We start from the raw sequence: 9,516 nt of genomic DNA on the forward strand, positions 1-9,516 counted from the left end.
AGACCATCTGTCTACTTAAACTATATCTGTTTGACTTTGAAAACATACCTAACATGACAACAAGTTCAATTGCAATAGGTGACTAACTACTGACCTGCATTGCTTTATTTTCCTAAGTAGTTTGTAATAATAATTTTCAAGATCTAGAAATTTACATTACATTGTTAAGTGAGATGAATAGGATCAATACATTGAATAAGAGTAGAAACATACATACAGTACAACAAAAATAACCTAAAATTTGTATCAATATACAAAAATCCCAACCAATGTAAACTATTTAAGACTAGTAGTTGCTTTTTTACTTTAAAAGTAGATTCAATAATCTACTCTTTTGTCCTACCATTTCTGTATCCTCCCTTTTTCTTTTCAGAGCAAGATCCCTGAATCTAATCTCCTTTTTTTTCAGCTTTTTTCCTGACCATTACCAATAACAACTTGTAACCAATCCCCCAAATGATGACAAATATCCACAACCAAGTAAACGACCAAAACCTGCCCACCCCATCACTTGGGAATGTGGGTGTCATGTTGTTAAAATTACTTCCAGCTGTCTGGGGGCAACATCATCTTTAGGGGACCCTGAAAAAAATTGAGATAATTGTCAAGTCCTTGGAGAGCTAGCTGTATCACTTGTTGTCCTGTGTCTGTAATGGAAAAGTGCAGGGCTTATGTCAAGTCCTGGCTAGAGCAGTCTGTGAGGCTGGAGCATCTCAGCTAGCCACCTTGAAATTGCCCTGAGAAGTTTGTAGTAAAAAGCCAATCTTTAAGTAGTGTTTGTCAGCTTAATGTGTTAGTATAATCCATGTGGACTCATCATTGTGGGGCCCCATCCCCATTTTGGAGACTTCAAAAGTCACTGTTAGGCATGGTCATGATTCACTGCAGAAAACTTAAACATTTTGAATGTCATATGCAGCAGATCTCAAAGAAGTTAAAGGACCATAATGTGTTATGTACATCCAGAGTACAGTCTTAATTTCTACATACCTGATAGAGACTCAAACCCCAAAATCATGTACAGGAAGCTAGATGAAGTCTTTTTCTAGAATTAGTACTCTATATTGCCATTAATATCATGACAAAAACTTAATATATATACTAATTTTATAAATTTTGAGATATATATATATATATATATATATATATATATATATATATATATACACCTTAAGAAAAGTTTTAAAGAGTCAAAATAAAACCAAAGGATTATGACATTAGTGGCAATAAAATAGGCCCTTAATTTTGGTTTTTCTTTAGTCCCATATTAGGTGGCTCTTCTTTCATGAGACAGAGATTTTAGATTTTCCTTTAACAAGCATGCTTGGGTTTAGAGAAGGAGAAGGTCATGCTCCAACTCCAAAGGCAGCTTTAATTTTTAATTGAACTGGGACTACAAAAAGACCATTTGCATTATGTGTCTATAGAGAATCAGAAGAAACAAACATTTGGGAAGATTTATGAAATTTTATCCTGTTGGAAATGTGATATACCAATAGGTCAATTTACTCTTTTTCTTGGGACATTTTCTCTGGATGATTTGTCCTTTTTCTTCAGATGTCTCATTTCTCCAGTGATCTTCAGATTCCTTAGCTGGATGCCTTCATTCTTCTGGAAAAACAAAAACAAAACCCTCCCCCAACTCTAACTTTTGGGAGTTTCTTTTCTGGCAAGTTGTATCTGATCAAATGAAAAGCATTTGTTAGTTTTATAGGTTAGTTTAGATTGAATGGTCACACTGTTTGTTGAAATATCACCTCTCCTAATCAAGAAGTCTCTCTTGTTCAAATAAAATCTTTATCAATTTTGATGGTATTCATAGCTTTTCTTCTACTGTGGAAATAAAAGCAAAACCTTTCCCCCAAAATAACACATATCCTGGTTTCCATTTTGAGGTCAACACATCTTTGAAGTATACAGGCTGATTCAATTCAGTTGTTTTTTTTCTATTATCCAATATCTCTCCACAGCTGTCATTCCTTGTTCATTAGCATTTAAAAATTTAAAGTTAATAAAGCATTATGTAATTTATCTCTGGGTTCTTTATTATCCATTTCTGTCTATTAAGTATATCTTTTGGAGTTCAATTAGATCTTTCTTTAACTGCTTGCCTTGTAGCATTGTGTAATACACCTGTAATATGCTTTATGTTGTAATATGCAAAAAAACTGTTTCATTTTATTAGAGACATATGATGGAGCATTGTCAGTCTCAATTTGTATTGCATCCCCATGATGGCCATAACTTCTAACAAATGTGTGATTACAGAATCAGTCTTTTCAGAACTCAAACAGTTACACATTGAAGTCCTGAATATGTATCTATGGTGTGGTGTAAATAGTTTAATTTTCCAAACTCAGAAAATGAAACACGTCCATTTGCCAAATTTCATTCCTCTGAGTACCCTTTGTGTTACTTCCTGCAGGTAGTGGAGTTTGACTATACAAGGAACAAGTAGGAGATTTTCTTATACTTTCCTTGGCTTGTTGCCAAGTGATGGAAAAATCTTTTTTTCAAATCCTTGTTATTGACATGGTGTTTGGGGTTTTTTATGAAGTTCTGAGGCTTCTAGCACATTTCCTACCTATAGTTGGTCAATGTCATCATTGCCTTGTGCTAGAGAGCCTGGTAGACCTGTATGGCATCTAATATGTGTTATATATACAGAATGATTTCTGATTATTTCTTGTAACTGAATAAATAACAAAGTTAAATCATCTAGACTAAATTCAGAAGTTTCCATACGTAAAACAACTCTTTCTGCATATGGAGAGTCAGTAACTATATTAAGAGGTTCTGAAAAATCTTATAATATCTTGAGAATAGCATATAATTCTGATTTTTGAACAGAATCATAAGGACTTTGAGCCATTTTATTCAAATTTCCAACCCTGAGATGTGTGACTTTTCAGTGGCCATGGCAACTGCACAGCAACAGAACAGGAACTAAGACAGTGCTCATCACGACTGGCTTTATTTCCACAACATTATCCGGTACCTCACAGACTTTCCCCTTGTCAGTGAGTGTCAACACAACTACTGCCATTTCTGCAGAGCAAATGCCTGGTCTGTGACAGCAGCTCACCTCAGATACTGTTTCAAGGCACTTGTAAGTGTCTTCACTTCTCCAGGTCCAGCTCATTGCTGCTTTTGCATCTGGCGAACAAGCAAAAATGAAAAATTAGTTAAAAATCTGACCATCCCAAGTCCTGACTAGCTCAGGAAACTTCCAATTTTAAGTGGTCAAAACAACAGATTATTAATCCTGGAGTTTCTCAAGAAAAACATTCTATACAATCATTTAATAACAACATAAGCTACCCTGTGTTACTAGACATTTCTAGTACTTCAGAGAGTCTACAGGAGAGACCAAAGCAAAATGATCTAAAATAAATATAGACTAAAGGTGAAGAAGAAAGAAACGGGGCAGCTCATGGGAAGCGATGTCACATCAATTAAAGACGCCAGTCAGCAGCCACAGCTTGGAGCGTGTGGTGCTATCAGCAGCATGGATATGGCTTGTATCTGTTGACACCACTACTACCACATAAGAAACCCTGTCACCATGAAGGTAAACTGATGATTAAAATGGCAGCACGTCAGTGGGAGACAGAGTAATTAGTCTGGTCTCACATTCAGTGGCTGTATTCCTTACAGTTGTTTTCTGAAGATAAATATATGATCAACCCAAACAGAAACATGACAACAGAGGCTCAAATGCTATTAATTTTAATATCCTACAATGTAAACGTGTCGATACACCATGTTACTACATTAACATGTACAATTTTATTTCTTTGTATTAGTAAAAACAAAAGTTGCAATTAAGATATAAAGTAAAAAACAAAATCTCCTTAAGTGAAAGGATGTCTGTGGGTAATCCTTCACTCCAACTTGCAATCTATTTACCATCCAGCACACTAGATGCCTCTGGGCAGCACCTCTGGAGTTCACTCTCAATTAAACTAGTTTTATTTGTCCTAAAAGTGTGTTGCTGATATTTTGTTTCCAAATGCTCTTTTACAGAGCTGGTGTTCTAAAGAAAAGTGTGCAAGTCCAAACAGAGGAGGAGGGACAGGCAGACAGACAGACAGATGGGGGAGGGAGGGAGGGAGAGAGGGAGAGAGGGAAGCAGGAGTTTATGGTGTTAATCCAGGTTGAAATAAAATGACAGGACAATGGGAATGGCAAACATTCTCAGGATGGTGCCGTTCTTGTCCATCTGGGTCACACACCTGGGTCTTCCACAGCTGAGCTTCAATGCTGTACCAGCCTGGAACAGTAAGCCACCCCAATCGAGGAAGTCCCAAATCCAACTGAGTTTCAGATCCTCATCTGCACCAAGGAGATCTAAGCATAGTGAACGCTCCTATAAACTAGTGTGAGCATGCTAACAAATGTGAACACTCCTATAAACTAGTGTGAGCATGCTAACAAAGTAAGGACATGGGCAGACTTCCATGAATTATCAAAAGCAGCAGATCATTGCACAGTCAAGTCATTAAAAGCAAAGACATTCCATGGTGGTTCTCTCCGCAAAGGAAGGAGGCAGAGAACAGGTTATAAAGAAGGGTGTCAAGGACTCTGGGGGTCAGACCCTCAGCAGCGAAGACGGCCTGGAGGTCCTCTAGAGGCCCAAGAGGAGCAAAATGATCTGAAACACGTGGACTTGTGTCTTACGGGCCTGGCTTAGGCATTTACAAAAACTGGATTTAAAATGATTTTGGTGAGTGTTGAGAGTGTCTCCAGAGCTTGCTTCTGGGCGGCAGTGTTCAGAGGTGCTGGGTCACTCTAAGCTCCTGCGTGGATTGAGCCACTGAGGGCAGACAGACAGTGGGAGGTGGTAGGTCTGGAGGAAGTGGCCTGCCTCAGGCTGCCACAGGGTCAGGAGCGCTGCTCCGTTCTCTTCTGCCGTGGGGTTCTGTCCCCACAGGACCAAGGACAGTGGAGCAGGCTAACCTTGGAATGAAATGGCCAAAATAAACCATCTTTTGACTTGATTTTTCTGTTATTTTGTGACAGTGATGGAAAGCCAACTAATCTAATAAGTTTCCTTAAGTTGGCATGAAGAGAGTGAGTGATGGGTATTGTTTGTCATATGGTGGATGTCACCAATTTTGATTGACAGTAAGTTTTTTTGTCCTTTATTGTCTGGTATAAGTATAGCTGGGATTATGGGAAAACAATGCTTGCTGTTTCCAATGTGCTACCACTCTGACCTAATCGATGGGAATCCGCTGTGACTGCCGAGAATGTGTCATGAAAACATGGTCTGTCCATGCACAGTGTGGCCTAGCACAGCACTCAGGACCGGATGCCAACAGGTCTCTGTGAATTTGAGGCCAGTCTGGTCTGCATAGTGAGTTCTAGGCCAGCCAGAGTTAACATAGTGAGACCTTGAAAAAAAAAGTTGGTGTCAGGCAAGGCTTGATAGCTCATACCTGTAATCCTACCTCCCTGGAGGTTGAAGCAGGATGGTAAGAAATGAGTTGAGTTCAAGGCCAGCCCGATGCATCCAAGAGTTCTAGGCTCATCTAGGTGACAATGTAAAGCTTCCTTGTCTCAGACACACACACACACACACACACACACACACACACACACACACACACACAGAATCAAAACACCACCAATAAGATGTTGTGCTGGCTGTAGTCTGTCCAGTCTACAGCAGTCTCTTTTCTGTGTGTCTGGATGCAAACCCTGGAGCAGTGGCTCTCAGCCTTCCTAACCCTGCGACCCTTTAATACAGTTCCTCATGTTTGCTGACCCCCAACTGTAAAATTATAATTTTCGTTGCTACTTCGTAACTGTAATTTTGCTAGTGTTATGAATCGTAATGTGGATGTCTGTGTTTTCTGATGGCCTTAGGCGACCCCTGTGAAAGGGTCGTTGGACCCACTGTTTGAGAATGCCGTCCTAGAGAAGTTCGTAGTACTTGGCAGTTGCTTTCTCCTAGGAACTATTCAGAGGCCATTGCTAATTGAAACATTTCTTGCCTGGGTATGTAGCCTCAGAGTCTTCTTCAACACCAGGTTCATGGCTGCCTCTCTTTTTTCCTAAATATGCATCTTTCTGCAGTACGTTGTAACCCTGGCCTAAGGTGCTCTGGGTTGTCAGCTCCATTGTCGGTTAATTAGCGTCAAATACGTGGAATTAGTTCAGGTGGAGTTGAAAGATGATGGGGAGCCTTTAGAGATCTGGGGGAGGAGGAAAGGGCTCTGAAGGGCAGGTAGGGGTTGGGTAGCTGAGGGGAGGGGGTTTTGAACACAGAGGTGGAAGAGGAAGTGCAGACCCTGCTCTGGCGACTGAGCAGGTACACCCGCCCGGAGCGTGTCTGCAGGACAGGCGTTCTTGTCTCTTCCTGTCTCAGAGCCTCTGCTAGCCCAGCTGTTTCTCTTGGTCTGTGCTCGAAGGAACATTTCTAGCAAGTTCCTGGTGATGTGGATGCTGCTGCTCTAGAGGTTCCTCTTAGAAAAGCTGAAACTGAAACACCAGGGCTGAAAGGGTTGGAGCAGAGTTGGTGTGTTCATCGGCCAGCCAGGATGCCCACATGTGTGCTGTGCTGCCCTGTTGCACAAACGCTGACGAGCCTCAGGAGTGGACACTCCACCGTGGGCAGTGGGAAGACAGGCCCTCACTCCACCGTGGGCAGTGGGAAGACAGGCCCTCACTCCACCGTGGGCAGTGGGAAGACAGGCACTCACTCCACCGTGGGCAGTGGGAAGACAGGCCCTCACTCCACCGTGGGCAGTGGGAAGACAGGCCCTCACTCCACCGTGGGCAGTGGGAAGACAGGCACTCACTCCACCGTGGGCAGTGGGAAGACAGGCCCTCACTCCACCGTGGGCAGTGGGAAGCCTGGGATGACTTTTGATCAGGAGAGACTACCAAGAATGGTAACACAACTGTGGGGAAGAAGCTGTGGCTGCAGCGGTTTGTGTTAGGAGTGCATGCTGGTGAGAGCTGGCTGCTGCTGTGTGTGTGTGTGTGTGTGTGTGTCTGTGTGTGTGTCTGTGTGTGTCTGTGTGTGTGTCTGTGTGTGTGCGCGCGCACACCGGCTTGTGTTAGGAGTGCATGCTGGTGAGAGCAGGCTGCTGCTGTGTGTGTGTGTGTGTGTGTGTGTGTCTGTGTGCGTCTGTGTGTGTGTGTGTGCGCGCGCGCGCGCACCGGCTTGTGTTAGGAGTTTATGCTGGTGAGAGCTGGCTGCTGCTGTGTGTGTGTGTGTGTGTGTGTCTGTGTGTGTCTGTGTGCGTCTGTGTGTGTGTGTGCGCGCGCGCGCGCACCGGCTTGTGTTAGGAGTGCATGCTGGTGAGAGCTGGCTGCTGCTGTGTGTGTGTGTGTGTGTGTCTGTGTGTCTGTGTGTGTCTGTGTGTGTGCGCGCGCACCGGCTTGTGTTAGGAGTGCATGCTGGTGAGAGCTGGCTGCTGCTGTGTGTGTGTGTGTGTGTGTGTGTGTGCGTCTGTGTGTGTCTGTGTGTGTGTCTGTGCGCGCACACCGGCTTGTGTTAGGAGTGCATGCTGGTGAGAGCTGGCTGCTGCTGTGTGTGCACCCAGGAAGGTGGTAGAGGAAGGCTGTCCAGGTGGCCTGGGCTTCCTTCAGCTTGTGGCCTGGAGTTGGAGACCCCGTGGACAGAAACTGTTCTGGGGAAGACCTCAGTTTGTAAACTGAATTCAAGCAGTTTCCTTCTGAAGAAGTTATTGTGTATCCTGTGTTGTAAAGAAAGCTCCATGCAATTTTTTATGCCTTTAAATTTTAATGCTCCCCCCTCCACTGGTTCTCATTACACAGTCCTGCATTAGCCTGGAACTCACTGTGCTGACCAGGCTGCCTCTGCCTCTGCCTCTCAAGTGCTAGGATTAAAGGCATGTACCACCATGCCCAGCCTTTTAATTGCCTTGAATGTCTGAGCTTTACATGAGTCTGAATATTGTAATCTTGTGTTTCCCAATTTAATCTCCTACTATCCTGTAGTTTAAATGGAACAATATAGATGTATTCATTGAAAACAACACTAGTAATTTTGTGGTAATTCTTTAGGGCCTTCACCCTTATAGTCTTGTCAAACTAAAAGTGAGATAAGTCACTTAGACTTGGAGCTCCGTACCTCTAAGTGATGGGGTTGCAGTATTGCCACAGTGACCTGTCCCCTTATCAGTTTGTAACTATTTTGTAATGAATGGTCATAGATAACACTTAGTTTCTTCCTTATTATTCAAAGTGATGCAGGATCATTTAGAAGATTTGGAGCATAACTATAAGATTGAAAGCTAAAACTTGTTGATAAAATGTGTATTTAGCTTGTGTGAGGCCTCATGTCCGGTCCCTGGCACCAAGTAGGGGAGGGGTTTGTGTGAAGTACCTGTAAATTATAACATTGACATTTATTTCACTCAGTCCTTCCTGTGGTTCCAAGTCCATTGGGGAGTGTGGTGGATCTTGTCTAGGATTCCTTGGTAAGCCAGCAGGAGGACTTAGGTGACAAATTCTTTAGTAACCAGGTGTCTGGCTGCACCACCTTCCTGGGAGGAAAAAGTCAGGGGAAGAGACCGTGACCTGGTGGAATGTAAGCTTATCACAAAACGCACTTGGATGGACTTCAGGAAGGAGGAGGCTAGAATTGCTCAGATGAACCACATCTCACCACAGGGATCTGTAGAGAGGGACCACGGAAGGGGGAAGTCACTGTGTGTCCTTCAGAGAGAAGGAAGTACCTGAAGTTGTGACAGGTCAGCCTCTTGTGGCTGGCTGCAGCCAGGGAGGAACTTCACACAGGATGACAAGAGGCAGGGACAGGCTGAGGCAGGCAAGGCCATCTGATGCCCCACAGAGACTGCAGGTGAGGCTCACTCTGAGGGAGCCCAACAGTGGCCTGCTGTGCTGTGGAGCCTGTAGAGGCAGGGACACAAAGTAGCCTGGGTTGTGTATGGGGTCAGCCTTCCTCCTCCACCTTAGGGAATTCTGAAGAATGAGACGGGAACAAAGGGAATGCTTCCATCGTGGATTTGACATTCCGATCCCACAATATCAGGGAACAGTTTGCTGGTGATCTTAGGACCAGCCTGCCTTGGTTTCTTAGCCACATACATGTCTTTTTTAAACATGGGTTTTGCCTATCCTAGCCTTAACCTCTTTTTGAAAGTTTTCATTTAATTTATTACTGTTCTCTCTCTCTCTCTCTCTCTCTCTCTCTCTCTCTCTCTCTCTCTCTCTCTCTCTCTCTCTCTGTACGTACGTGCGCACGCAGGCATGTGAACATGCACGCCACAGCGCATATGTGGATATCTTTATGGAGTCAGTTTTCTCCATCTTTCCAGGATCAAGCTCAGACTGTAACAAGCATTTTACCTGTGGAGGCATCTTGACAGCCCAGGCTGTGGGCGATGAGTCTCCTGATTCTCCACACCCAGATGAATGCTTAGTTTTTGTCCACACTGGGCTACTGCTCATAGTGGACCTGATGTGGGATCTCCCTTCATACTGGGGGTGTCTGAATGTGTGCGTTAAGGGACAGGG

At 43.6% G+C, this 9,516-nt stretch overlaps 1 long non-coding RNA gene across 1 annotated transcript; it reads right to left on the reverse strand.

Annotated features, from left to right (window-relative positions):
- Positions 1-8,365: 8,365 nt before the first annotated feature.
- On the reverse strand, positions 8,366-8,949 carry LOC131911936 (uncharacterized). Its single transcript, XR_009379484.1, has 2 exons — positions 8,715-8,949; positions 8,366-8,522 (listed from the first exon to the last, which is right to left on the reverse strand). It is a non-coding gene; the product is annotated as an uncharacterized LOC131911936 (long non-coding RNA).
- Between the last annotated feature and the right edge of the window lie 567 nt (positions 8,950-9,516).

Source organism: Peromyscus eremicus, chromosome 5, assembly GCF_949786415.1.
Source record: "Peromyscus eremicus chromosome 5, PerEre_H2_v1, whole genome shotgun sequence".
NCBI lineage: Eukaryota > Metazoa > Chordata > Mammalia > Rodentia > Cricetidae > Peromyscus > Peromyscus eremicus.